At 47.1% G+C, this 27754-nt stretch overlaps 1 non-coding gene and 2 pseudogenes across 2 annotated transcripts; 1 reads left to right on the top strand and 2 right to left on the bottom strand.

Moving 5' to 3' along the window:
* Positions 1 to 983: 983 nt before the first annotated feature.
* On the top strand, positions 984 to 27754 carry LOC144582095 (interferon-induced transmembrane protein 3-like; annotated as a pseudogene). Its single transcript, XR_013533977.1, has 4 exons — positions 984 to 1073; positions 5174 to 5257; positions 25627 to 25713; positions 27067 to 27754. The product of XR_013533977.1 is annotated as an interferon-induced transmembrane protein 3-like (transcript).
* Positions 8709 to 8841, bottom strand: LOC144582414 (small nucleolar RNA SNORA16B/SNORA16A family). Its single transcript, XR_013534997.1, has one exon. It is a non-coding gene; the product is annotated as a small nucleolar RNA SNORA16B/SNORA16A family (small nucleolar RNA).
* LOC128931944 (small ribosomal subunit protein eS27 pseudogene) lies at positions 9667 to 10047 on the bottom strand (annotated as a pseudogene).

Raw genomic sequence — 27754 nt, 5'->3', positions numbered from 1 at the left:
AAGCTGAGGCAGGAGAATCGCTTGAATCCCGGAGACGGAGGTTGCAGTGAGCTGATTGCACAATTGCAGGCAGGCAGGGGCAACAGAGTGAAATTGTGTCTCAAGAAAAAAATCACACATCCAGATAGCTAGGGTGTGGCCTGAGGAGCTTGTGGCCTATAGAAGGTGTCCTCAAAGGGGAGGGGCGGGGTAAGCTTTAATGATGATGGAGAGGAGGCATTGGTCATATACCTGAGTCAAGTTTTGTTCATCGCCAGATGAAAGCCAACTTCTTCCACCAGATTGCCTCCCAGCTGCTAGGTAGCATTTTGTGGTACATCTCAAGCGCCAGGTTGGGATAATAGGTCCCTTTCAGGTCTTAAAGACCTGGGTTAAGAAGTGAGAACAGAATTGTCTACAACTATAGAGAAGATGTTACCTATTTTAGGTGAATAAGCGTATTACGTAAGCACATGGGAAGAAAGGTTAAGAAGTCTAAGACCGTAAGTTTCCAGTTGTAGAAGCCTCTTGAAAGCGGAAAGCCCTTTTTTGAAAAGTACAGGCGGTATGATCTCCTCTAGTGGACCTAGCACTGGGTTAAGAGTCCCTCCAGACTCGTCACTGCAAGTCACTTATCTTTTCTAGGACTAAGTTTCTTCAATGGGAGATGAGGAGGTTGCACTAGATGACCTCGAAATTCCCTTCCAGCTTTAAATTCCGTCTTGTGACACTTGCTAGACTCGTTTTACTGGCCCTGGCGCTCCCCGGCTCCTCCCTTCCCTGCTGTGCCCGCATCCCGCACCAGAGGGCGCCGCAGGAGGGCCCGGGACAGCGTGCGGTGGGCGGAGAGGCAGAATCAGAGGAGCCTCCAGGAGGCGCGGTGATTGGCCGCCGCCGGGCGGGAGGGGGCGTGGGGAGGGAAGGGCAGAGCTGCGCGGTGACGTCGTGCCGGCGGGGGCGGGGCCGGGCCGCAGAGCGTGTGACGCTGCGGCCGCCGCGGAGCTGGGGATTAATGGGAAAAGTTTTGGCAGGAGCGGGAGGATTCTGCGGAGCCTGCGAGAGGGCGGCAGTGGCGCCTTAGGCAGCCGGGACAGGTCAGTCCGAGTCGGGGGAAGCGGGCGGAAAGCGGCGGTGGCGGGAAGCGGCGGGCCCGGACCGAGGCAGCCCCCAGGACTGGGGCGCAGGTCCCGGCGGCGGGGAGCGGGGTGCGGGGTGCGGGGAGCGGCCGGGGTCCGCGAGCAGCGTCGCGGCGGCTTCCAGATGCTCCGGCCCGGTCCGGTCAGCAGTCGTGCGTTGCAGTGCAGGCGCCCTGCCGCCTCTGCGCCCCCCGCCCTTGGACCCCCATAGCTGCTTGAGTGAGTACGAAACACTGGCCTCCGTCCACTCGACTCTGTGCCCCCTCTTGGGCCTCTTCGCCCCGTCTCCTCCTACTTATGAGAACCCCGTCAGGCCCGGGGGGGCCACTCCCATTTTTTCCCCTGTCTCTGACCTCCACTTTCTTTACCCCTTTCTGGTGTTCCCTAATCTGTTGCCCTATCTAGGGTCTTCTCGGGGATCTTTTCCTCTGTACCCCTTGTCTCCTGCCTTCATCCTTCCATCCTTGCTCTCCTTCCGCATCCCTGTCCCCTTCTTACTCTGTGTCCTAATCCCTCCTAGTATTATGGAACCCCATCCTCTTCCCCAGGGTGTTACTAGACTTTTTCCAACTCCGTGCCTGCAGTCCCTGTCTCCCTAAGCCTCTCTTACCTTGGCTCCCTGAGAGGGCCTGTTTTTGCTCGTCTTTCCGATTTCCTTCCTAACAGCCCTGTCCCCTGCATTCCTGTCGTCCACCTTCTTTTCCCTCCCTGTTCCTTTCCCCTGCTTCTGGGAGAAGCGTTAGCTTTCACTTGACTCTGCTTTCACTTGACCTGAGGTTGACATACCCATGGGGTGGGGTGGAGGTGTTCAGACCTTGATCGAATTAAGAGGCTGACTGACTAAAGGAAATAACAGATATATCTGTGTGGGAGAATTGACTTGGGTATTGCGTCAGAGATGATGTCCAGTTTGTGGGCCATTCTTCTCATCTCAGCTTTAATACTTCCCCTTTATGGGCCTGTTGACTTTCAGGAACCCTTGGGAAGAGACGGCGCTGAGTTGGATGTGTGCCACGGGTAGCTGGAGGCTTTGTCCAGTTCTTCTCCCCTTCCAGGAATCAGGGTTTTGTGTCTTTCCACTCTGGATGTATGGAATACGTTTATACCACGATACTCCAGCCTCTCTGCCCTCACTCCCACCCTCCACCCTGTGCTCCATCCCAAAGGGCTAAGAGCATTCTTCATAGCTGTGCTCCAGAAAATGTTTGTAGTCCTCAACCTTTTTCCTCTGTGCTGGCTCCAGAACTTTTTTTTCCCTGTTTGAGTTTTGAAATAGATTGCCGGCCTGTTAGCCCTGGGGCTGGCGGGCATCTGTCCCTTTTGTTATTGGTGGCTTGAAACGGCTGCTGATTTTCTCTCCTATCTCTTTGACAATCTTTGACCAACTGAATGTGCCTCTGACGTTGGTCACTGAACATGTTCTCTCGGAGTCTCTTCTCCCTCTTTTTCTTTATTCTTTTCTGAATCTAGGGAATCCAAATTCTCCCTATTTTTTTCCCCTGGGAGCTTAATTTCCTCTGCATGCAAGAGGAAGGGCAACCCCAAAGTTCTGTTCCCTTTGCCCAGGCATAGTGTGAGGTATCAAATTGAGAACTACTTGGGAAGGATGTGGGACTGCAGTAGTTAGACCTTGTCAGGAACCTGACCAGGCATATCTGCTTCCGGTCATGTAGATCATCTTCTCTGAGGCTCGAGAGCCCACCACCTTCCTGGTGTGTCTGGACGTTAAACTTACCAAGCAGAAAATTCTCTTCATATCCTTCAGTTTGAGCTCCTTTATTTGGTGTTGGTTCTCTAAAGAAATCTTTGAGAAATAATATATCCTTTGCTAAGTCTTCAAGAAATAACATATCCTTTGTTTCACCGGGTAACATACCCAATCTGATCTTGGAGGATTCTGAAAGTGTGATCCAGTCTCACATTTAGAAATGAAGGCTTGTCGTTTCATCTGGCTCCAGGTTTCTAGGACTTCCCTTTTGAGGATTGTGCTGTCTATCTTTGAGCCCAGATTGGACACAGGAGTTGGCAACCTTCAGGAGCTGTGATGGAGAGCCAAAGGAACCAGCTTGACCAGACTTTACCGTTCTGTAATCCTCTTGTGCGCTGTTTTCTATGAAAGCAATAGGATTGTGGATGACCTGTCGTTGAGCCAGTCGCCTCTTCACTGATCCCAAGACCCCCTTTGCAGCACTTGCAGGGATTTGGGCAGACTGGACCAGAAGGTTTCCTTGTTCCTGTGAATAGCATCTCTCCGGGGTTTTAGTGGATCATTCTAAAGAGGTTGAGGTAAAGTGTTGGGGGCAGATTTTTAGTCTAGTCTCTGGCTCCCAAGAAGGACCCTTTCTTACTCTTCTGAGCAGTTTGTTACTCCTGTCTGCACTTACCCCTTAGTAGGGCTCTCTGCTGTGGTGGCAGGTGAGAGGTTTGAGAACAGGTTAAGGCCGGTCCTTGTGGAGCAGCTTGGGCACCAGCAGCCTAGCTGGAAAGCTTCTTGCAGTTTGTTCACTCTGTCGTTTTCTGAGAAGGTAGTCGTGATTGTCAATTACCAAATTCCTTCCCATTCAGTGATTTTTGCAGAGCCTGGGTCTGGATTGTTTTTCTTTATTTTCTGACACAACGTTTTGTTCTGTTGCCCAGGCTGGAGTGCAGTGGCAGTATCATAGCGCACTGTAACCTCGAACTCCTGCACTCCAAGGGATCTTCTTACCTCAGCCTCCAGAGAAGCTGGGACTACAGGTGCATACCACCACACTCACTAAATTAAAAAAAGTTTTTTTTTGTAAAGACAGGCTCTCACAATATCTGGAACTCCTAGCTTCCAGCAGTCCTCCCCACCTTGGTGTCGCAGAGCACTGAGATGACACTGATTGCCAGTTTGGCTGCCTTTCTCCTTGCCTCTTTGCCACTGCCTGCTTGTATAACATGCCTCAACACATCTGGGAAGAATTGTTCCTACTCAGTCTTTCAACCCCACCTGTGGTCCCTTCAACCCCTTCCCTTAAGGCCTGGTAAGAGGATAGCCAGTGTAAGGCAGTGGCCTGGAAGCCATTAGGCCTCTGCTTTGGGCCTACAGCTGTCCTGACTGTTGTGCAAGCTGTCTTCAGGGCCTGCGGATCCTGGCACATCCTGGGGTAGTGCAGCTTCTCTCTCTCAGGAGTTGGACCTGTCACGTCTAAGGGCTTCAGCTGTATTCTGTCTCTGAGGCCCACCTCTCTGGGTGCCCCCTACAGGCTGGGAAGCTGAACAGTGGTGCCTTCCTCGTGTGCCTCTGGAGGGCCTGGAAATTGCGGGACCCAGCTCCACTGCCCAGCTTGGAAACATCCTCTTCTTCCTCCCTACCCAGGTCTCTGTGGGTTTTGTCCGTTCTGCCAGGCCCTTGCCTAAATGATGTCAGAAGCCCTGTGCCTGATGCCATTGTCTATGCCATGTGGTCCCAGATTACCTAATGGCTGCTTCTTGGAGACAGTTTGACATCCCTGAGCATTTTTCTCTGCCTTTGGAGCCAGCGGGAGGAGCTGCTTGCAACAGCAGAATTCCAGGGTGTCAGAGGAGAGCTTGGAGCTTACCTTGAGCCCGGCAGGGAGAACATGGCCCCTTGTATCCGGTTTCAGACATGTGGGTCTTCTTCCTTGACACATGGCTCCTAGCCTTCATAACTCAGCAGGCTGGTAACTAGGATGTGACTCCAGTTTAGTCTCCAGGGGCTTTGGTGAAGGAATCAACCATGACTCAGGACATCTTCATTTATGAGCTGCTACCCATGGGGGGTATTGGGCACCAGCTCCTTTCTTACCTTGCCTGCTCCTTCTGCCTAACCTGACAAAATCAGCAAAGCCAGTGTCTGCTTACTTGGGAGTGAGCAGACTCCTTCCAGGATTGGGGAAATATTTGCTGACTCAGGCTCAGAATCACATCTCAGGGTGGTGTGTAAGGGACGGACAAGGAGCCAGATTACCTTGGGAGCACTCTGTGAGTTACAATGTTTATAACTTATTAGAGTTGCTTTTAGGGCCCCTGGCACCTCTCAGCTAAAGCCGATTTTTTTTTCTGTCCTGCAGTGTTGTACAGTGTTTTGGGCATGCACATGATGCTCACACAGTGGCTTCTGCTCACCAACAGATGAAGACAGATGCACCGATGAGGTAATCCCATTTTCTTTACTCAGGGGTCTCTGACCATCCACTAACACGTGGTGCAGATTTAAGATCCTGACCTTGTAGATGAAATAATTTCACTAGGGCTAAGTCCCAGATTGCAGGTTCCTGTCACAGCATCTGGTACCAGTTGCTTATGCATAGTCTAGGCGTTGATTAAGTAATTATCAAATGTCTATGGCTTGCATAGTTTTTTCAGGAGCACGGAGATTCCCACCTTTGTGCCCATTAAAAGATAAACTCCACAGGGCAGGGACTTATTCTGCTGCCTTTGTGTCTAGGGTAGTGCCTGGCACAGAGGAGATACTGAATAAATATTTGTTGAATGAATAAATGAACAGACTTTTGTCTTTGCCTATATGTGTACCTAGGGTGCCAGGCCACTAAGATGGTGTCCATCATTCTCTCTTATTTAGGGAACAAATACATATACATACGTGTGTGTGTGTGTGTGTGTGTGTGTGTGTAAGGATGGTTTAAATTAGATGTCTTTTTTTTGAGATGGGGTTTTGCTCTTATCCAGGCTGGAGTGCAGTGGCACAATCTTGGCTCACTGCAACCTCTGCCTTCCAGTTCAAGTGATTCTCCTGCCTCAGCCTCCCAAGCAGCTGGATTACAGGCATGCGCCACCACACCCGGCTAATTTTTGTATTTTTAGTAGAGACGGGATTTCATCATGTTAGCCAGACTGGTCTCAAACTCCTGATATCAGGTAATCCAATGGCCTCTGCCTCCCAGAGTGCTGGGATTATACTGTGAGCCACTGCACACGGCGGGAACAAATATTTTTGAGTGCCAATTATGTGCCAGGCACTTTGGGAAATGATAATAGCAAAAAACAGATCCAGTCTCTGCTCTGCCTTATGGGTCTGTGGTTTGCTGGTATATATGAGAGCTGGCCATAGTATACAGAATTGTTTCTTCCATCTCTGCAGGGGTAGGGAGTTCTCACCAAGAGTCTGAACAATGCTCTGAGTTTCCCATTGCTGTTTCCATGTTCTCAGGATGCCTGGCAGATTTATAAACTCTCGGAAGTGGAGCTCCAGGGAATACAATGTTCATTGTCCTATTTGGAAGGCAGAGTTGTTGTGGGTCCCTGCTGGGGGCCGGGGGAAATGTGGGCCTCCTGTCTGATTTGTTTTAATCTCTGAAGTTCAGTGGTTCCAGTAGCTGTCTGTGGGCTTCACTTCCCCTTTTCTGCCTTTAACACCCTGCATGTTTTCCTGTTGTCAAACAGGGTGGTGAGTCCCCGTGTCTCCCTGTCCGTGTGGGTCAGGTTGTTTGTGGATCTTTCAGGAAGGTCCTGGGGTTGCGGGGGGGCCCTCCTGCTCTCATACCCATACCAAGTGCTTTCCTCTGAAGGGAATGTGAGGGAGGAAGAAGGGAGAAGTTTCAGAGGCTTCTGAGGTTCCCCAAAAGGGAAGAGGTTGAATTACCCCCTGAGCAGGGAGAGCTACTGAGTTGAACTGATTTGCTTTGTCATTTGATTTAGCAGTAGCTAGGCCCAGTGGCAGCAATTGTATATGCGTTTCTGGGGGTCATTTGTCCAGTTCATCCCTGAGCCTTGATCTCCCAGGTGCAGGTAGGAGCATCTTGTCTCCCCTCCCCTCCCCTCCCCTCCGCTTTTCTCTTTTTTCTGTTCTCTTCTTTCTTTTCTCTTCTCTTTATTTTCTTTCTTGATGGGGTTTTGCTATTATATTCTTGCCGTTTCTGGGCCACATTGGAAGAAGAATTAATGTCTTGGGCTACACATAAAATACGCTAACAATAGCTGATGAGCTAAAAATAAAAGTCACAAAATAATCTCATGTTTTAAGAAAGTTTACATATTTGTGTTGGGCTGCATTCAAAGCTGTCCTGGGCTGCATGTGGTCCATGGGTTGTGGGTTGGATAAGCTTGGCCTAGGCAGTCCTCTCACCACAGCCTCCTAGGTAGCTGGGACTGCGGGTGAACACCGCCATGCCTGGCTATTTGTTTTTTTTTTTTTTATTTAATGGGTACACAGTAGTACCCATTATATATTTATGAGGTACATGAGATGGTTTTGTTCTTTGTTGTTTTTTGTTTGTTTGTTTGTTTTTGACACAGATTCACTCTGTTACCCAGGCTGGAGTGCAGTGGCATGATCTCAGCTCACTGCAACCTCCGCCTCCTGGGTTCAAGCGATTGTCATGCCTTAGCCTCCGGAGTAGCTGGGATTACAGGTGCGTGCCACTACGCCTGGCTAATTTTTGTATTATTTAGAGATGGGGTTTTACCATGTTGTCCAGGCTGGTCTCGAACTCCTGACCTTAGGTGATCCATCCACCTTGGCCTCCCAAAGTCCTGGGATTACAGGCGTGAGCCACTGTGCCCAATCAAGATGTTTTGATGTAGGCATGCAGTGTGAAATAAACACATTCTAAAGAATGGTGTCTCCATCCCCTCAAGCATTTATCCATTGAGTTGCCAACAATCCACTTATAGTCTTTAGGTTATTTAAAAATATATAGTTCTTATTGACTGTAGTCATCCTGTTGTGCTATCAAATAGTAGGTCTTATTCTTTCTATATATTTTTTGTACCCATTAACCATTTGTACCTCACCCTGAAACTCCTCACTACCCTTCCCAGCCTTTGGTAACCATCCTTCTACCCTCTATGTCCATGAGTTCTATTGTTTTGATTTTCATATCCCATAAATAAGTGAGAACATGCGATTTGTCTTTCTGTTCCTGCCTTATTTCATTTAGCATAATGACCTTCAGTTTCATCCATGTTGTTGCAGATGACTGGATCTCATCCTTTTTTATGGCTGAATAGTTCTCCATTGTGTATATGTACTATATATTCATCTGTTGACTCAGGTCACTTCCAAATCTTAGCTATTGTAAACAGTGCTGCAACAAACATAGGAGTGCAGATATCTCTACAGTACACTGATTCCCTTTCTTCTGAATATGTTCTCAGCAATGGGATTGCTGGATCATATGGTAGCTCAATTTTTAGTTATTTTGTGGAACCTCCAAACTATTCTCCATAGTGGTTGTACTAATTTATATTCCCATCAACAGTGTGCAAAGGGTTCCCTTTTCTCCACATTGTTACTAGAATTTATTGCCTGTGTTTTGCATATAAGCCATTTAAAATGTATTTCTTTAGAGATAGCATCTTGCTCTGTCACCCAGGTTGGAGTGCAGTGGTGCGATCTTGGCTCACTGCAACCTCTGCCTCCTGGGTTCAAGTGATTCTTGTGCCCCAGCCTCCCGAGTAGCTGGGATTATAGGCATGTGCCCCCACACCCAGCTAATTTTTGTATTTTTAGTAGAGCTGGGGTTTCACCATGTTAGCCAGGCTGGCCTCAAACTCATGATCTGCCTGCCTTGGCCTTCCAAAGTGCTGGGATTACAGGTATGAGCCACTGCACCGCGCCTGGCTTATTTTTTTATTTTATAATGGAACTCTGTTTTTCCTAAATGTTGCAGATGAGTTACAACAAACAGAATGACAAACATCAAGGAAAACTGTCACTCGGCTCCTTTTTCACCATAGCAGCTATGTGGAAGCTGCTGCAGCTTCAATAAGGGCCACTGATATAAGCTATTTTAACTGGGGTGAGATGATATCTCATTGTAGTGTTTTTTTGAGCTGGAGTCTTGCTTTGTTGTGCAGGCTGGAGTGCAGTGGCATGATCTCGGCTCACTGGAACCTCTGCCTACCAGATTCAAGCAATTCTCCTGCCTCAGCCTCCCAAGTAGCTGGGACTACAGGCGCCCGTCACCATGCCTGGCTAATTTTTGCATTTTTAGTAGAGACAGGGTTTTCCCATGTTGGCCAGGCTGGTCTCAAACTCCTGACTTGAGGTGATCCACTTGCCTCAGCCTCCCAAAGTGCTGGGATTACAGGCATGAGCCACCATGCCCAGCCTCATTGTAGATTTGATTTCCATTTTTCTGATGATCAGTGTTACTGAGCACCTTTACATATGCCTGCTTGCCATTTGTATGTGTGTTTTTTTTTTTTTTTTTTTTTGAGATGGAATCTTGTCCTTCTCACCCAGGCTGAAGTGTAATGGCACAGTCTAGGCTCACTGCAACCTCTGCCTCCTGGATTCAAGCAATTCTGCTTCAGTCTCCTGAGTAGCTGGGATTACAGGTGCCTGCCACCACGCCTGGCAATTTTTGTATTTTTAGTAGAGACAAGGTTTTGCCATGTTGGCCAGGTCTTAAACTCCTGACCTTGTGATCTGCCCACCTCGGCCTCCCAAAGTGTTGGGATTACTGGCATGAGTCACTGCAACTGGCCTCTATGTCTTTTTATTTGAGACAGAGCCTTGCTCTGTTACCCAGGCTGGAGTGCAGTGGCTCGATCTCCGCTCACTGCAACCTCCACCTCTCGGGTTCAAGCAGTTCTCCTGCCTCAGCCCTCTTGAGTAGCTGGGATTATAAGTGCACCCCACCACGCCCAGCTAATTTTTGTATTTTTTTTTTAATCCAAAATGTGTTTATTGAGATGGTTCCCGACTCATCTTGATTCAGAGTGCTTTTAGCGCTGCTTCCTCCTGAAAGAACATCCTTCTGTAAGCCTTGTTTTTCCTCCTGTAGGCTGGCAGAGGACAGTGGAGCAGCCAACACAAAACTACCATTTGTGCATGGCTGAAGACCATGGTGATTTTATAGCATCCTGGGCATTTCACATCCATGAAGTAGGAACTGGGGCTCAGCACCAGGCGTTTCTTCCTGTGTTTCCTCTTCTCCTCTTCTGGAGAGGGATGACGGAGATCCTTTGCAAGAGGCATGTTCTCGTGGGTAGGTTGTCCAATTTTTGTATTTTTATTAGAGATGGAGTTTCACCATGTTGGTCAGGCTGGTCTCGAACTCCTGACCTCATGATCCACCCACCTCGGCCTCCCAAAGTGCTGAGATTACAAGCATGAGCCACAGCACCTGGCCCTGTATGTCTTCTTTTGAGAAATGTCTTATTACAATCTTTTGCCCATCCTTTGATCAGATTATTAGATTTTTTTTCCTATAGAGTTGTTTGAACTCCTTGTATATTCTTGTTATTAATATCTTGTCATATGGGTAGTTTGCAAATATTTTCTCCCATCCTGTGGGTTGTCTCTTCACTACACGTTGATAGTTTCCTTTGCTGTGCAGAAGCTGTTTAACATGATGTGATCACATTTGGCCATTTTTGCTTTGGTTGCCTGTGTTTGTGGGGTACTGCTCAAGAAATTTTTGCCCAGACGAGTGTCCTGGAGATTTTCTCCTATGTTTTCTTATAGTAGTTTCACAGTTTAAAGCCTTAGATTTAAGTCTTTAGTTTATTTTGATTTGGTTTTTGTATATGGCAAGAGATAAGGGTCTAGTTTCATTATTCTTCCTATGAATATCCAGTTTTCTGAGCACCATTTATTGAAGAGACTGTCTTTTCCTCAGTGTATATTCTTGGCACCTTTGTCAAAAGTGAGTTCACTGTAGGCATGTGGATTTGTTTCTGGGTTCTCTGTTCCATCGGTCTATGCGTCTGTTTTTTGTTTTTCTGTTTTGAGATGGAGTTTCACTCTTGTTGCCCAGGCTGGAGTGCAATGGTGCAATCTCGGCTCACCGCAACCTCCACCTCCTGGGTTCAAGCAGTTCTCCTGCCTCAGCCTCCCAAGTAGCTGGGATTATAGGCACTTGCCACCATGCCCAGCTAATTTTTTTGTATTTTTAGTAGAGATAGGGTTTCACCATGTTGGTTAGGCTGGTCTCAAACTCCTGAGCTCAGGTGATCCACCCACCTCAACCTCCCAAAGTGCTGGGATTACAGGCATGAGCCACCACACCCAGCCTGTGTGTCTTGTTTTCATGCCTGTATGATTCTCTTTTGGTTACTGTATCTTTGTAGTATAATTTGAAGTCAAGTAATGTAATTCCTCCAGTTTTGTTCTTTTTGCTTAGGATAGCTTTAGCTATTGGCCTTTTGTGGTTCCATATAAATTTTAGGGTTTTTTTTTCTATTTCTACGAAGAATTTCATTGGTATTTTGATAGGGACTTCATCCAATTTTTAGATTGCTTTGGGTTGTATGGACATTTTAAAAATATTGATTCTTCTAGTGCATGAACATGGAATATCTTTCCATTTTTTGATGTCCTCTTTAATTTTTTTCATCAGTGTTTTATAGTTTTCATTACAGAGATCTTTCACTTCTGTGGTTAATTTCTTTCTTTTTTTTTTGTTCTTTGCTGCATCTATACCACGTTAAGTTAATTTCTACGTAATCAATTTTGTGTGGCTATTGTAAATGGGATTAATTTAAAAATTTTCACATTGTTCACTGTTGGCATGTAAAAATGCTACTGATTTTATTATTGTTGTTGAGACAGAGATGTTAGAGGGTGTCTGGTTCTATCTCCCAGGCTGGAGTACAGTGGCGCAATCATAGCTTGGCAACCTCTGCCTCCTCGGTTCAAGCGATTCTCATGCCTCAGCCTCCCCAGGAGCTGGCAGTACAGGTGTGCACCACCATGCCTGGCTAGTTTCTTTTTAGTTTTTAGTAGAGGAGTTTTGCCATGTTGGCCAGGCTGGTCTCGAACTCCTGGCCTCAAGCAGTCTGCCTGCTTCGGCCTCCCAAAGTGCTGGGGTTACAGGCATGAGGCAGTATGCCCAGCCTTGCTGCTAATGTTTGTATGTTGATTTTGTATCCTGCAACTTTACTGATTCTGTTTATTAGTTCTAATAGTTTTCTTGTGGAGTCTTTAGTTTTTCTTTTTTTAAGACGGAGTATCACAGTGTCACCCGGGCTGGAGTACGGTGGCGCGATCTCTGTTCACTGCAGCCTCTGCCTCTCAGGGTCAAGCATTTGTCCTGCCTCAGCCTCCTGAGTAGCTGGGATTACAGACGCCAGCCACCATGCCTGGCTAATTTTTTGTATTTTTAGGAGAGACGGAGTTTCACTGTATTGGCCAGGCTGGTCTTGAACTCCTGACCTCCTGATCCACCCACCTCAGCCTCCCAAAGTGCTGGGATTACAGGTGTGAGCCACCACACCCAGCTAGCTTTTTCCAAATATGATGTATTATCTGCAAACAAGGATAATTTGACTTCTTTCTTTCCAATTTGGGTGCCCTTAATGTCTTTCTCTTATCTGATTCCTCTAGCTAGGACTTTCTGCCTGGCTCATTAAAAAAAATTTTTTTTTCTTTTTTAGAGATAAGACCTTGCTCTGTTTCCCAGGCTGGTCTCCAACTCCTGCCTCAAGCCATCTTCCTGCCTCAGTCTCCTGAGTAGCTGGAGAAGTTTTCTTTCTTAGTTTCTGGCAAAGGTGAGCTTGTAACTTTATCGTATTTTTTAGTGTTAATCTCAAAAAACTATGGTTGTTGACATTTTAGTCTTTCTCACCTGAGGCACTTAACTTTATTTTATTTTATTTTTTTTGAGACAGAGTCTCACTCTGTCGCCCAGGCTGGAGTGCAGTGGCATGATCTCAGCTCACTGCAACCTCCACCTCCAGGGTTCAAGTGATTCTCCTTCCTCAGCCTCCTGTGTAGCTGGGATTATAAGCATCTGCCTTGGCTAACTTTTTTGTATTTTTAGTAGAGACAGGGTTTCCCCATGTTAGCTAGGATGGTTTTGATCTCCTGATCTTGTGATCTGCCTGTCTCAGCCTCCCAAGGTGCTGGGATTACAGGCATGAGCCACCGAGCCCAGCCCTCCTGAGGCGCTTCTATGGACCACATCTTGTTACAGGTGTTTCAGACATTCAGGCGTGATCCTTGGCTGACCCCACCCCCAGGGTGGGGAACCTCACTGAAAAAAGAATATGCACAAAAAATATTTTTTAAATGTTAGAGAACTGGCGAATACTAAGCACATGGTGCTGTATAAGGACACACATTTAGAGGAGTAAGTCATCACTGAAGGCTGGCATTGTCCCTGAAAAAACTGGGTCTGAGGTTGGGCTTGGAAAGAAAGGTGGCTTAATTTGAAGTCAACTTTAGAATATTGTAAAACAGCATTCTCAAACTTTTTGGCCTCAAGATCCCTTTAGATTCTTAAAAGTTATTGGAGAGCCCAAGGGCTTATGTTTACCATGTTAGAAATTAAAACAGGCTGGGCATGGTGGCTCACACCTGTAATCCCAGCACTTTGGGAGACCGAGGCTGGTGGATCACTTGAGTTCAGGAGTTCGAGATCAGCCTGGGCAACATGGTGAGATCCGCCTGTACAAAAAATGCACAAATTTGCTTGATGTGGTGGCACACACCTGTAATCCCAGCTATTTAGGAACCTGAAGTGGGAGGATTGCTGGAACCTAGGAGGCAGAGGCTGCATTGAGCCAAGATCGCACCACTGCACTTAGCCTGGGCAACAGAGTGAGACCCTGTCTCAAAAAGAAAAAAAGGAAGAAATTAAAACAGAGGAATTTTTTAAAGTTACTAATTTTTTCTTTTCTGTTGAAATCAGTGTCATAAGTAAAAAGGTTACTGATTTTTAAGAATTATTTAATATAATAAATGCACTACATGCCATCATAAATGACTTTTTAATGAAAAAGAACTATTTTTCAAAACAAAACAATTATTGAGGGGAGTGATGTTTTACATTTTTGCCAGTCATTTTTTTTTTTTTTTTTTTTGGTGCCTGGTTTAATAAAAGACAGCTGAATTCTTACATCTGCTTCTAGATTCAATCTCTTGTGGTATGTTGTTTTGTTTGAAAGATATGACAAAAAATCTGGCCTCACATAGATATGTGGTTGAGGAAGGGAGGAGTATTTTAATAGCCTTTGCAGATCATGTGGGTATTCTTCTGTTCTTTGATTACTATACTATACTATGCTATACTCAGCAAAGGTTAGTTGCAATATGGAGTTTGAAACTTTACCAACAGACTTTTCATACTTTCTGCCATTAAAATCCATTGGTCTGAAATGGGACCTAACGAAACTCCACAGCTTCTGCACGGCAAAAGAAACAGTCAATAGAGTGAATCGGCAACCAACAGAATGGGAAAAAAACTTTTGCAGTTTACCCATCTGACAAAGGGCTGATATCCAGAATTTACAAAGAACTCAAACAGATTTACAGGAAAAAAACAAACAAGCCCATTCAAAAGTGGGCAAAGGATATGAACAGACACTTTACGAAAGAAGACATATATGAGGCCAACAATCATATGAAAAAATGCTCATCGTCACTGGTCATAAGAGAGATGCAAATCAAAACCACATTGAGATACCATCTCACGCCAGTTAGAATGGCGATCATTAAAAAATCTGGAGACAACAGATGCTGGAGAGGATGTGGAGAAAAAGGAACACTTTTACACTGTTGGTGGGAGTGTAAATTAGTTCAACCACTGTGGAAGACAGTGTGGCGATTCCTCAAGGCCTTAGAAATAGAAATTCCATTTGACCCAGCAATCCCATTACTGGGTATATATCCAAGACTATAAGTCATTCTACTATAAGGACACATGTACACGAATGTTCATTGCAGCACTGTTTACAATAGCAAAGACTTGGAATCAACCCAAGTGCCCATTGATGATAGACTGGATTGGAAAAATGTGGCACATATACACCATGGAATATTATGCAGCAATCAGAAATGATGAGTTTGTGTCATTTGTAGGGACATGGATGAATCTGGAGAACATCATCCTCAGCAAACTGACACAAGAACAGAAAACGAAATACCGCATATTCTCACTCATAGGTGGGTGATGAAAAATGAGAACGCATGAACACAGAGAGAAGAGTACTAAACACTGGGGTCTATTGGGGGGAAATGGGGAGGGCTAGTGGGAGGGGGAGGTGGGGAGGGATAGCCTGGGGACAAATGCCAAATGTGGGTGAAGGGGAGAAAGGAAGCAAAACACACTGCCATGTGTGTACCTATGCAACTGTCTTGCATGTTCTGCACATGTACCCCCAAACCTAAAATGCAATAAAAAATTAAAAAAAAAGAAAAAAAAAATCCATTGGTCTGTCTTGCACTTTGAATGGATCTTTTACTTTCAATTGGTTATTGGGAAATATTGTTTCATTGAGTTATGTAGATCTTCCGAATGTTGACACATTTTATTTTACATTGTCAAAAAACCATATTCATTAGTATCACCACTGATCTCATTTTAAAAAGTCTTTAAGTATTGGGAAGCTGTTAGGCTCGCAGTGGCCAATGCATGTTTTCTAAATTTGAGTTTTCTCTTGAAGCTTGATTTTTACCATTGGTAACATACTGTTGGTTCTTTTGTTCTATTTTATTTGAGATAGGGTCTCCCTCAGTCACCCAGGCTGGAGTACAGTGGTGCAATCATAGCTCACTTGCATCCTTCAACTTCTGGGCTCAAGCAGTCCTCCTTCCTCAGCCTCCAGAGTAGCTGAGACCACAGGTATGTGCCAGCATGCCCAGCTTTTTAAAAAATTTTTTGTAAAGATGGGGTCTTGTGATCTTGCTACATTGACCAGGCTGATCTTGAATTCCTGGCCTCAAGTGATCCATCTGCCTCAGCTTCCCAAAGGCTGAAATTACAGGCATGAGCTGCCACACCCAGCCCTTTCTTCCACCCCCCCTAGACTGGGTCTCGCTCTGCTGCCCAGACTGGAGTGCAGTGGTGAATTCTTGGCTCACTGTAGCCTTGACTTCTGGGCTCAAGTCATCCTCCCACCTCAGCCTTCCAAGTAGCTAGGACTACATGCATGCACCATCATGCCCACCTCATTTTTTAACTTTTTGTAGAGATCAGATCTCCCTGTGTTGCCCAGGCTAGTCTCAAACTCCTGAGCTCGAGCCATTCTCCTGCCTTGTCCTCCCAAAGTGCTGGGATTAAAGGCATGAGCCACTGTGCCTGGCCAGTTCTTTTATTTTTTTTTTTCGAGACAGAGTCTCACTCTGTTGCCCAGGCTGGAGCACAGTGGTGTGATCTCAGCTCACTGCAACCTCCACCTCCCAGGTTCAAGCAAATCTCCTGCCTTGGCCTCCTGAATAGCTAGGATTATAGGTGTGTACCACCACACCTAGATAATTGTGTATTTTTTAAATTAGAGATGAGGTTTCATCACGTTGGCTAGGCTGATCTTGAACTCCTGACCTCAAGTGATCTGCTCACTTTGGCTTCCCAAAGTGCTGGGATTACAGATGTGAGCCACTGTGCCTGCCAACTAGTTTTTTTTGAATTAACAATCTCACTTCATCCATTTTCAAGAAAAAGTCTGTCAGATAGTAAAGTCTAAATAATTATCATTTGCCTGTTAATCTTTCTGGTAAAAATGGTGTTTCATGAAACAAGTGTCTAGTTTAGCTTGCAACTCATTCACACAGTGCTTTTCCTATTTATTTATTTTATTTAAAAAAATTTTTATTTTTTTTAGACAGTGACTCACACTGTCACCTGGGCTAGAATGCAGTGGTGCAATCTCGGCTCACTACAACCTCTGCCTCCCAGGTTCAAGCGATTCTCCTGCCTCAGCCTCCCAAGTAGCTGAGATTACAGGTGCCCACCATCACTCCTGACATTCTTTGTATTTTTAGTAGAGACGGGGTTTCACTATGTTGGCCAGGCTGGTCTCGAACGCCTGACCTCATGATCCACCTGCCTCGGCCTCCCAAAGCTGGGATTATAGGTGTGAGCCACCGCGCCCAGCTATTTACTTTTTTTTTTTTTTAAGAGACAGGGTCTCATTCTGTCACCCAGGCTGGAGTGCAGTGGGGCGATCTCGGTGCACTGCAGGCTCAAACTCCTGGGCTCAAGGGATCCTCCTACTTCTCCCAAGTAGCAGGGACTACAGATGCACACCACCAGGCCGGCTAATTTTTAAAATTTTTGTAGAGATGGGCCTTACTATGTTGAGGCTGGTCTCAAATTCCTGACCTCAAGTGATCCTGAGGAGAATCACTCATGCCCAGGAGGTTGAGGCCGCAGTGAGCCATGTTTGCACCACTGTACTCCAGCCTGGGTGACAGAGTAAGACCCTGTCTCTAAAAGAAAAAGAAAAAAAAGTCCTGTCTTTCTTTTTTTTTTCTTATATAATTTTATTTTAATCAGGCAGCCCTCAGAATCATAGCAGATTCAGAGAGACTCCCCCAAAAAGTTCTCTTTCATGCCTAACTTCTGCTCAGCCTCATCGTCACCTCAGCTACTCCCCTGAGAACATTACTAAGTTCTCCACAGCTAATGGCAACTGAGCTTGGAAAGAGTTCTCTTCTAGGAGGATGCTGAAGGGAGGTGCTCCAAGTAGTGTGGGAAAACCGCTTCATGCTTAAGTTCACTTCCATATCATGATACTAAAAGATACCTAACAGCTGATTTTTTTTTTTTTTGAGATGGAGTCTTACTCTGTCTCCCAGGCTGGAGTGCAGTGGCATGATCTTGGCTCACTACAGCTTCCGCCTCCCAGGTTGAAGCGATTCTCCTGCTTCAGCCTCTTGAGTGGCTGGGTTAACAAGGCATGTGCCACTATGCCCAGCTAGTTTTTGTATTTTTAGTCCCGAACTTCTGACCTTGTGATCCGCCTGCCTTGGCCTCCCAAAGTGCTGGGGTTATAGGCGTGAGCCACCTCGCAGAGTTCCTTGCCACCACTCCAGTGGAAGTACAAGCCAACTTTGCTCTCCAACCGGCAGCACTAGCCAAGCAGGCCACCCTGCACTCTCTCCTCACAAACACATTGTTCTAGAGTTTGTCAGAACCCAGAGCTCTACTCATTACCTCCTTTTCCAGACAATTAAGGAAGGCATGCTCTTCGTTTCCCTTAATTGCCTAAAACATCTTCATGTTTGTAGAGGTTGACTTTCTTTGCCTCCTAGTTCCTGTTTCTCTAGTATAGGACTTCTCAGGCCTAGCACTGTAAACATACTGGGCTGGATAATCATCTCTTGTGTGGGCTGTTTGTGCATTTTAGGATGTTGAGCAGCATCCCTAGCTTCTACACACCAAGTGCCAGTGACACTCTCCCCTCCCCTACTGTAAAACCCAAGAATGTCTGCAAACATTGCCAAATGTCCTCTAGGGGGCAAAATCTCCCCTGGCTGTCACTGCTGTATCATTTCTTCACTAAATCCTGCTGTTCAGCTGGGTCCACTGGTGAACCTCACATCAATAAACCTGGTAAGAGAAATGTATTGTTCTTACATTAGAAGTTTACCCTCCTCAGTTACATCACTGGCCCTTGAGGGCTTTGGGGAGAAGCGATGCGAAATGGTTCAGAATTAGCAGCATATTCCAACGAAGTAAGAAAGCATCTGATGTCCACACAACAGAGGAGAGTGTCCACGGTGTACAGTTATCTTCTGGAGCGGTTTCTCTTCATGTTTCTCAGGGTGTGCTTCTCCAAGTCACTTTTGGTCTGGATAGAAGCCACCTTCCTATAGCCTCCAGAGGTGCCATGTAGACCAGGTCACAGCGTGCAGATTGCCATTGACCTGCCCATTCCTAGTGTTTGATGTGGTGCTCATGGCACTCTGACCACATCAGCTTTCCTCTCCAAGCCCAGATGGATTCAGAATCCTCCACCCCAAGCAGCACATCTGCCATCCTGGGGTTTGTTCTGGGGCTTGTTCATATGGTTCAGACCATTTCTTTGCAGCCCGCTCTCCTGTGTGAAAGCCTTTAGGAAAGTTCGGAGGTCCTGATGGATTCCCCTCAACCCTCAGCACACACATCCTGGAATATACACCTCAGCCGTCCATTGGGGGCTTTAGGCTGGAGAAGAGAAAACTGCTTTTCCCTTTCAAGGTGGTCCTCCAAGGGCCAGAATGCTCAGTTCCATAAAATGAACTCTCCTTTGCCTACGTTTTTTTTTATTTTGAGACATAGTCTCATTCTGTCCCCCAGGCTGGAGTGTAGTGGTGCAGTCTCGGCTCACTGCAACGTCTGCCTCCCAGGTTCAAGCGATTCTCCTGCCTCAGCCTTCTGAGTAACTGGGATTACAGGTGTGTGCCACTTCACCTGGCTGATTTTTGTGTTTTTAATAGAGATGAGGTTTCACTATGTTGGCCAGGCTGGTCTCTAACTCCTGACCTCCAGTGATCCACTCGCCTTGGCCTCCCACAGTGCTAGGATTACAGGTGTGTGCCACTGCACCTGGCCTGCTGCCTACTTAAATACAAATAGTTACAGTGAGGCCGGGCGCGGTGGCTCAAGCCTGTAATCCCAGCACTTTGGGAGGCCGAGGCAGGTGGATCACGAGGTCAACAGATCGAGACCATCCTGGTCAACATGGTGAAACCCCGTCTCTACTAAAAATTACAAAAAATTAGCTGGGCACGGTGGCGCATGCCTGTAATCCCAGCTACTCAGAAGGCTGAGGCAGGAGAATTGCCTGAACCCAGGGGGCGGAGGTTGCGGTGAGCCGAGATTGCGCCATTGCACTCCAGCCTGGGTAACGAGCGAAACTCTGTCTCAAAAAAAAAAAAAATGTTACAGTGAAAGAAAGACCCTGGCCTGGGATGCTGCCAAGGCTCCCAATCTGACACTTATTTTATGTGGACCAGGGATCTGAACTGTGTTTCTTCCAGACTTTTGGAGCTTGCTTCCTTGGTGTTAAGCTAAATAGTGGCCCCCAAAATAAACCCCTTTATAACTTCTGCAACATGTGAATATCAGGTGAGAAAATGGACTTTGCACATGTGATTAAGTTAAGGATCTTGAGATGAGGGGATTATCCTGAATTATCTACGTGGACCCCTAAATGCAATCCCAAATGTCTTTATAAGGGGGAGCCAGAGAGAGAGAATGGACACAGGAGAAGGAGGCAATGTAACTACCTCAGCAAGATACTACACTGCTGGCTTTGGAGGTGGAAGAGAAGGCCAAAAACGCAACGAATATAGCTTTGGAAGCTGGAAAAGGCAAGGAAACTGTTTTCCCCTAGAACCTCTGGAGGAAATGTGGCCTTGCCAACACATTCATTTTAGCCCAGTGAAAGTAATTTTGGATTTCTGACCTCCAGAACTGTAAGAGAATAAATGTTTTGTTCTAAGTCACTAAGTTTGTGGTAATTTGTTACAGTGTAATAGGAAACTAATACAGTGCTCATCTGCCTCCAGGTACAGGTGGTGGCTTGGCTGATCCCCGTGTTCTTATTTTAAGGCATCCCTCTCACGGCACAAGGAGAGCATAGGCCCAGCCCTTTTCTGAACGAAATATTTGAAACAATCTGCACTTTGGGGAAATCTGTTGAGGAGTTCTTGGGCGCAAGAGAGGAAGCCTCAGATGGTATCTGATCCTTGCTTTGGAACTCTCCCAGCACCTTCAATGATGTTAGTAACAAGAGTTCTTTCAGACCAGTGAGGATCTAGGATTATTAACATGTGATTCTAATTCCATCTTCCCCTTTCCTACTCCATTTATTCAACAGATGTTTTTTGGGTACCTTTTATGTGCTAGGCACTAGGGATGAAGGGATAAATAAAGCAGATAAAAAATCTTCTGCTCTTGCCGGGTGCAGTGGCTCATGCCTGTAATCCCAGCACTTTGGGAGGCTGAGGCGGGTGGATCACAAGGTCAAGAGATTGAGACCATCCTTGTCAACAAGGTGAAACCCCGTCTCTACTAAAAATACAAAAATTAGCTGGGCATGATGATGCGCACCTGTAGTCCCAGCTACTCAGGAGGCTGAGGCAGGAGAATTGCTTGAAGCCAGGAGGCGGAGGTTGCGGTGAGCCGAGATCGCGCCATTGCACTCCAGTCTGGGTAACAACAGCGAAACTCCATCAAAAAAAAAATCTTCTGCTCTTATGGTAACTGAGGTGGGGGAAAGGGAAGGAGCCAGAGTTGACTAACAGCACGTTGAGATGGCTTTAGATGCACTGTAGAAAACTAAGCAGAAAGGGGGTAGTGGCAGTTTCACATGGACGGCCAGGGAAGGCCTGACCACAAAGGTGACATTTTAGCGGAAGGAGGGAGCATGAGCCATTGTGGGAAGAATCCCACAGGCAGAGGGAAAGCAAGTTCCAAGGCCCTGCGGTAGAACACAGCTGAGGTGTTCAAGGCATAGAGAAGGGCCAGTGTGGCTGGACAGAGGGAGAGAGGAGACTAGTAGATGAAGTCAGAGATGCGATTCGTGGCGCCAAAGCACCATCACATCTTTTACTGTGCTTGGCCCTTTGCCCATTCCCTCTCCTCTCCTCCCCCTCACACCACCTCACGGGTTTTAGGCCCGTGTTCCTTGGTTCCTTTCCATGGGATATTTATCACGTCATACTTAGGGACTATCAGCAGGCAAACACAGTCATTTAAAAGTGTTAGAAGAGGGGAAAAGCAATCTCCTCTTTCTGATTGATGGAAGCAGTTCCACATCAGTGTTGGCATGGCACTGTGTACCTAGTAGTGCAGGCTGGCCACTCACCACACAGTTCTTGGTGGTTTCTGGGATGCTCCCCTCCATGGCCTTCCTCAGCCCATGAGGAAGTCCAGGCTTCTGGGCCCCCTGTTTCTTTCCATTCCACCCTTCTTGATCTCCCTAGTGCGGCTCCCACAGCTGACTTCTGTCCCCATCTGTGTCTAATACCCTTTCCATGGCAGAGCCGGTAGATAACCCAGTAACACTCTGAGTAGACTATGGCTCCCACACATTGAATGCAATGTGCCAGTCACTCCGTATATCACTTTGTTTTATGCACACAGCAACCCTAAGAGGTAGGAATCATTGTACCCCTTTTAGAGATGAGGATACTGAGGCTCAGACTGGTTAGGAAAATTGCCTAAAGTTGCACAGCTAATGAATGGGAGAGCTGGGATTTGAACCCAAGTGATTAAAGCCCATGTCTTTGATCACTACATAGCAGGGCTTTCTAGGAAGGATGGCTGGCTGGATCTAATTGTTCCAGTTTGGAAAGTACCTGCTTGACTGGCCAGACTGATGTTGGCTTCAGAGAATAGCAGTCTCTTGTTGGTCCCTGAGCAGAAGCAAAATTTTGGCAGGCTGGGCATGATGCAGAGGCCTCCTGCAGAGTCTCATTCTAGGTCAGTGGACAGAGCAGGCTCCGAGAATGGTCGTGCATACCGGCTCCCTGGATCTGCTCCAAGATAGTGAGCAGCCCTTTGGCTAAGGGAGGAGGAATTGAGAGGCAAGCCTGACCCTCGCTGAAAGAAATATTTGCATGGAGTTTGTGAAGTAAGTCCTTTCCTAAGAGTGGGTATGTACACTCAGGAATGACTAAGAATGAGTGGGTGACAGTGCCGTTCCCCAGATCAGTGAATCAATTGGCGGTCCAGGGGCTAGTTGTGGTATTTCCTGTGGCCCCCTGAATAATTGTTCTTCTGCTGGATAGTGGTCTCAGAGGCTGAGTAAGGACTGAGTGGGCCGCTCCTGTGTCGACCAAAAAACTGACAGGTGTGCCCCCAATTTTTAAAGTGACCCTGGGCTCCTGGGGGCTTAATAAATAAGAGCCCCGGCCCCATCAATTCTGGCTTTCTAAATTGAGAATAGCCCTCAGTGGGTTTCCCTGAGTTGTTTCTTGACTTCTCCTTTCTGGGCACTCGTTCTTCCAGTGGCTTATCTGTCGGCAGTACCCACACTGGTTGCATTCTAGGCTGGGCTGGGGACCCCAGGGGCTCCCCGTTGGGGTTCCCTGTCCCCATGGGATAATTCAGGTTTCCTGAAGAGCTGCGATTACTGCTTTAGTAACTCTCTTATCCTGTCTGGCTTCTGAAGTGTCCCTACTGTAAAAAACTTTTTGGGCAATTTCCAACAATTGGGACAAACTCATTCCCTGAAACCCCTCTAACTTCTGTAACTTTCTTTTAATATCTGGGGCTGACTGGGAAATGAAAGCCAGATTGATGACCTGCTGATTTTCTGAAGCCTCAGGGTCAATAGGAGTGTAGGTGCGATAAGTGTCCTGTACGCTCAGGGAAGGCAGCTGGCGACTCCTGCGGGCCCTGAGTTACAGTCCCTACCTTGGAGAGGTTAGTGGGCTTCAGTTGGCTCCCCTAATCCCTTCTAGTAGGTACCAGTGAAAGTTGTTCAAAGCCTGTAGACCCGCTGAAGTGTTTGGGTCTCACTGGGGTCGGGTGGAAGGGAAAATTTCATTAATTTTCTCCCAGTGGTCCTCCACCGAGCCTCCCCCTGTTCCAACTATGGCCTTATGGGCTCCTGTCTAATTCTGCCCCTTTCTTCTGCAGTAAACAGTATTAGGAGTAATTGTTGACAATCATCCCAGGTGGGGCAGTGAGTTAGTAAGATAGACTCTAGGAGTCCTGTGAGCACCTGGGGCCTTTCAGAAAAGGGGGAGTGTTGAGTCTTCCAATTGTATAAGTCACTGGAAGAGAAGGGGATGTGGATGAAGAAAGGGCGGCCCCAGCTACCTCCTTCCATTGGGGGCATCTCTCGAAGGGGTAATACCTGGGGTGGGTATGGAGCCCCGCTATGGGTGTGGAGTGGGGACAAGGGCTGGCTATCAGTGCTGTCTGGAGAGGGGTGCTGAGACCCCTGTTCAGAGGGCAAGGGCTGGCTATCAGTGCTGTCTGAAGAGGGGTGCTGAGACCTCTGTCCAGAGAGTCTAAAATAAGGTGGAGGTAATTCTAGATCCTCTTCTGGGGTGGGGAGAATGGTCAGCGCAGTAGGGGCCTTCTTTGGGCCGGCTAACATGACCTGAAGCCAAGCCTGTTTTATGCAGCGCTTTAGCCATGGGATAGGCTGTTGGACTAAACCCAACCATTGGTCGATGTATGGAAACTGGTCAGGGTATCCAGGAGTTTCTGCAACCATTTTCCGTACAGCCTGAATAATTTTTGGGTTGTAGGTTCCAGTATCTGGTCACCCAACTCCAAAAGATGGCCATTCTAGCTCACACAAAGAGCAGAGTTTTCCAGGGGTTAATTTCACCCCATATTGGCCTGAGAATCCAACCTTGAAGTTGTCCATCATGCATTGGGGGAGGGTACAAGGCCGGGAGCTAGACGACCCCATTTGTGTGTGTGTGTGTTTTTTTTTTAATGCCAAATTTCCCTTAAGAGATTTCACTAATTTAAAACTGGCTTTACTGAGGATTTAAACCAACAACCTTGCAGTTGCAAATGCTGCACCCTGAGGCTGTGTGGCCTGCCTGAAAGCCAGGTGGGGCTGGTGGCCAGCAGAGAAAAAAAAAAAAAAAACTTTTTGCATCACTTTAAAACGAAGCTCCCAGCCACTGGGCCAGCTTCGAGTTCCCCACCCCTGTGGCTTTTTTTTTTTTTTCTTGGTCGCCTTGACACAGGGACTCTATAAAGCATTAAATTTCTCTCTCCTTATTTTTCTCCACTCTCTTCTCTGTCTCCTCTCTCCTCTCTCCTACTTTCTCCACTCTCTTCCCTGTCTCCTCTCTCCTCTCTCCTACTTTCTCCACTCTCTTCCCTGTCTCCTCTCTCCTCTGTCCTGTTTGGAAAACTCTGCCCCTACCGCAAAAGCTCTCTCTCTCTTTCCCTCCCCCACAAAGAGGCTCCCTTATCTCTCACTTTACATACCGATACCGGCCCTAGCCCTCATGCTGCCCAGCTTCCCGCTGCCCAGCTTCCCGCTGCCCAGCTTCCCGCCCAGCAGTTCAAACTGACCAACAGTTGCCCACCACCTCGGCTTTTGGCTTCCCCACCCCCAGCCCTTCAGCCCCCTATAAAACAACCCTGCCCCTCTGAGCGGTGCGGCCATTCTCCTCTTCCTCCCGGCTGGTCCGCCCAGAGGCTCTTTCCTCTCAATAAAGCCTGAACTTAAGGAATTTCCTCTAGCCTGCGGTCCGGTTTTTTCCGAACGAGCTCAGTCTTCCCGCAGAGGGTAGGTCGGACATGTCCTACTTCCTCCACTCTCTTCTCTGTCTCCTCTCTTACTTTCTTGTCCTCTCTCTTCTCTCTTCTGTCTACTTTCTCTCTTTCTCTCTGTTCTTCCCTGTTTCTGTTTCTTTTGACAGAAGAGACAATTGCTCCTTTTTTTACCCTAAACGGGCAAAGATGGGTGGTAAAGAGAATTTAAAGTTTAAATCAAACTTATTTAAAGTTTTATTCTCTAAAACAGAGAAAAAAAGCTACACCCAAGTTATCGGGGGCAGAATTTTCTCTCAGATATGAAAAAAGAAGAATGAGGCCTCAATGATAGTATAAGAAGAAGAAAAGGAAAGAGAACAGAATTATTTCCAGAGGTGTAAACTAAATTAGAGTTTCTTGAAGTCAATGGTCACTTAGCCAATGGAGAATATTATCCACCTCAAGAATAACAGGTCTAAACCACTGTTTTTCAGCTAACAGGAGTCTAACAAAACCAGAAAATTTACAAAAAGGACAGTACCACATATAGGATTGACTGACAAAGGATGGGCGCCCCCCAGATGGGAGACCAGTCTGTTGCCTGCCCAGCCACGTTCCCAGAGGGATGTTTCAGGGGCATCTTGGCTAAGGTGTATCTGTATAATCCCCAGGCCTGGTCACCTCAGGATGGAGATCCGAGTAGGACAGCTCTGAAGTGAATCACCATTATGCCTTATGACACTCCCATGGAACCGCAGGTGAAGGCCGACACAAGCCCTGTAGCGGGGACTACATATATACACATTCACTCTCTCATTCACACAGAATTTATGGAAAACAATCGAATGCTGGTACCTATTATATCAGCTACCAGATGCTGATACCCACTGTACCAGCTACCAGAAGGCTGACACCCACTGTGTCCACCACCAGGAGCCTCAAGTGACATCTCAGTAAGGCTTGCCTGGTCAGAGTTGCAATGACTGCATCCAGTCCCCTGACTCAGGCCCCCCTTGAACTAGTTCCCAGATTCCAGACCAGATTGCAGACCAAACTTACCTTTGGAGGCTTTTTAAGACCCTGAAGAATTTTGGGTGAACGTTGGCCGGGTGGTTGCTTATCCTCCATGGTGGCACTCTGGGGCCCTGGGACAGCTCAGGGGGTGCTTCCCCTAGAGGCCTGCAAGGTGGGAGCGGCCGCCCAGGCAAGAGTCTAAGATGGCTTTTGTCTGGTGATGGACAAAGATAAATCTCGCTGGGGTCTCCAAAATGATGTACTGGCCCAAGCATAGAAAGTCAACACCAAGACAAAAGTATGCCAAATTGCAGGGTCTTTATTGCCAGCGGACACAGAGGACTCACATCTCTCCAACCTGTGGCCCCGAAAGGAGGGTGACAAGACCTTTTTATGCCCCAAAACCACCTCTGGGATGAGGGTGTGGGGTGGGGGTGGGGCTGAAAGGATTTCGACAATCTGAGGGCCAGGGGATTCTGTAAATCACCTTCTGGGTGGAGATGAGGGTGAGGGGATTCCGGACATTCCAAGGGCCAGGGAACTATTTGACATTCTGATTGTTACTTAAGTGGTTCACAAAAGCCAAGATTAGCATTCGTTTACACATTGTCTGGGTAGGGTGGCGATCACCATTCTTAATTACTTATTCACATTTGGGTTATAGAGAGCAGTTTCAACAGAAAGCTGAGGTATGGTTGAGGTCTGCAGTTTTATGGGGCTTTTTACCATGTCACAATGGTAATTAGAAAACCAAGTGCTCAATTACTAGCCCTCTGTGAGTACAAGCCTCTAAGTACAGACACCAGGGTGTAAAAGGGGATGCTCCCTAATATCCATAAGAGAGCATCAAAGTGGGGGATGAAGTGGAAATTTTGCCCAGGATTTTGTCAGCACATACTCAGCAACTGTCCCTATTTTAAAACTGCCCCTATTTTTGTTAGTAACTGCCCCTTTCTGCTTCTGTACCTCAGTTTATTGCTTACTAACTGGAAAGCCTTAAGGGAAACTGCCACTTCGTCTAAAACCTGCTGCATTGTCTAAAGTCCTGAGTTACTTCCCCTGCCCCTTTACCTGTAAAAACTGTGTACTTTGCCCAGCTACCCGACCACGGCCAGTCTTCCCTGGACACCATGAACCACACGGTCCAAACCTTCTTCACTCCCACCAGCACCAGCCGTCCCCGGACTATGAGATGCTGAAGGAGGAACATGAGGTGGCTGCGCTGGGGGCGCCCCACAACCCTGCGCCCCCGACATCCACCGTGATCCACATCCGAAGCGAGACCTCCGTGCCCGACCATGTCATCTGGTCCCTGTTCAACACCCTCTTCATGAACTCCTGCTGCCTGGGCTTCATAGCGTTCGCCTACTCCGTGAAGTCTAGGGACAGGAAGATGGTTGGTGACCTGACCGGGGCCCAGGCCTACGCCTCCACCGCCAAGTGCCTGAACATCTGGGTGCTGATCTTGGGCATCCTCACGACCATTCTGCTGATCATCATCCCAATACTGATTCTGCAAGCCTATCAGTAGATCAGAGGAATCATCCCGGCCAGGGGCTCTGCCTGTGACCTGTCTCCCACGCACTCCTGCTTCCATTCCTCTCCTTGCCCCCAGCTGATCCTGTATCAGCCTTTTTCCCTCACACACTTTTCCACAGTTGTGTTCAATAAAGTGCACATGTTCCTGGAAAAAAACCAAAAAACTGTGTACTTTTCTTAGCTGGGGTCCAGACTTTTGGGTGTGAACCCTTCTGGGCCTGCTGATGTAATAAAGTGTGTCCCTCT

This window comes from Callithrix jacchus, chromosome 4 (assembly GCF_049354715.1).
Source record: "Callithrix jacchus isolate 240 chromosome 4, calJac240_pri, whole genome shotgun sequence".
NCBI lineage: Eukaryota > Metazoa > Chordata > Mammalia > Primates > Cebidae > Callithrix > Callithrix jacchus.
Note: the sequence above shows the minus strand (reverse complement) of the source record. Positions and strands in the feature narration are given on the sequence as shown.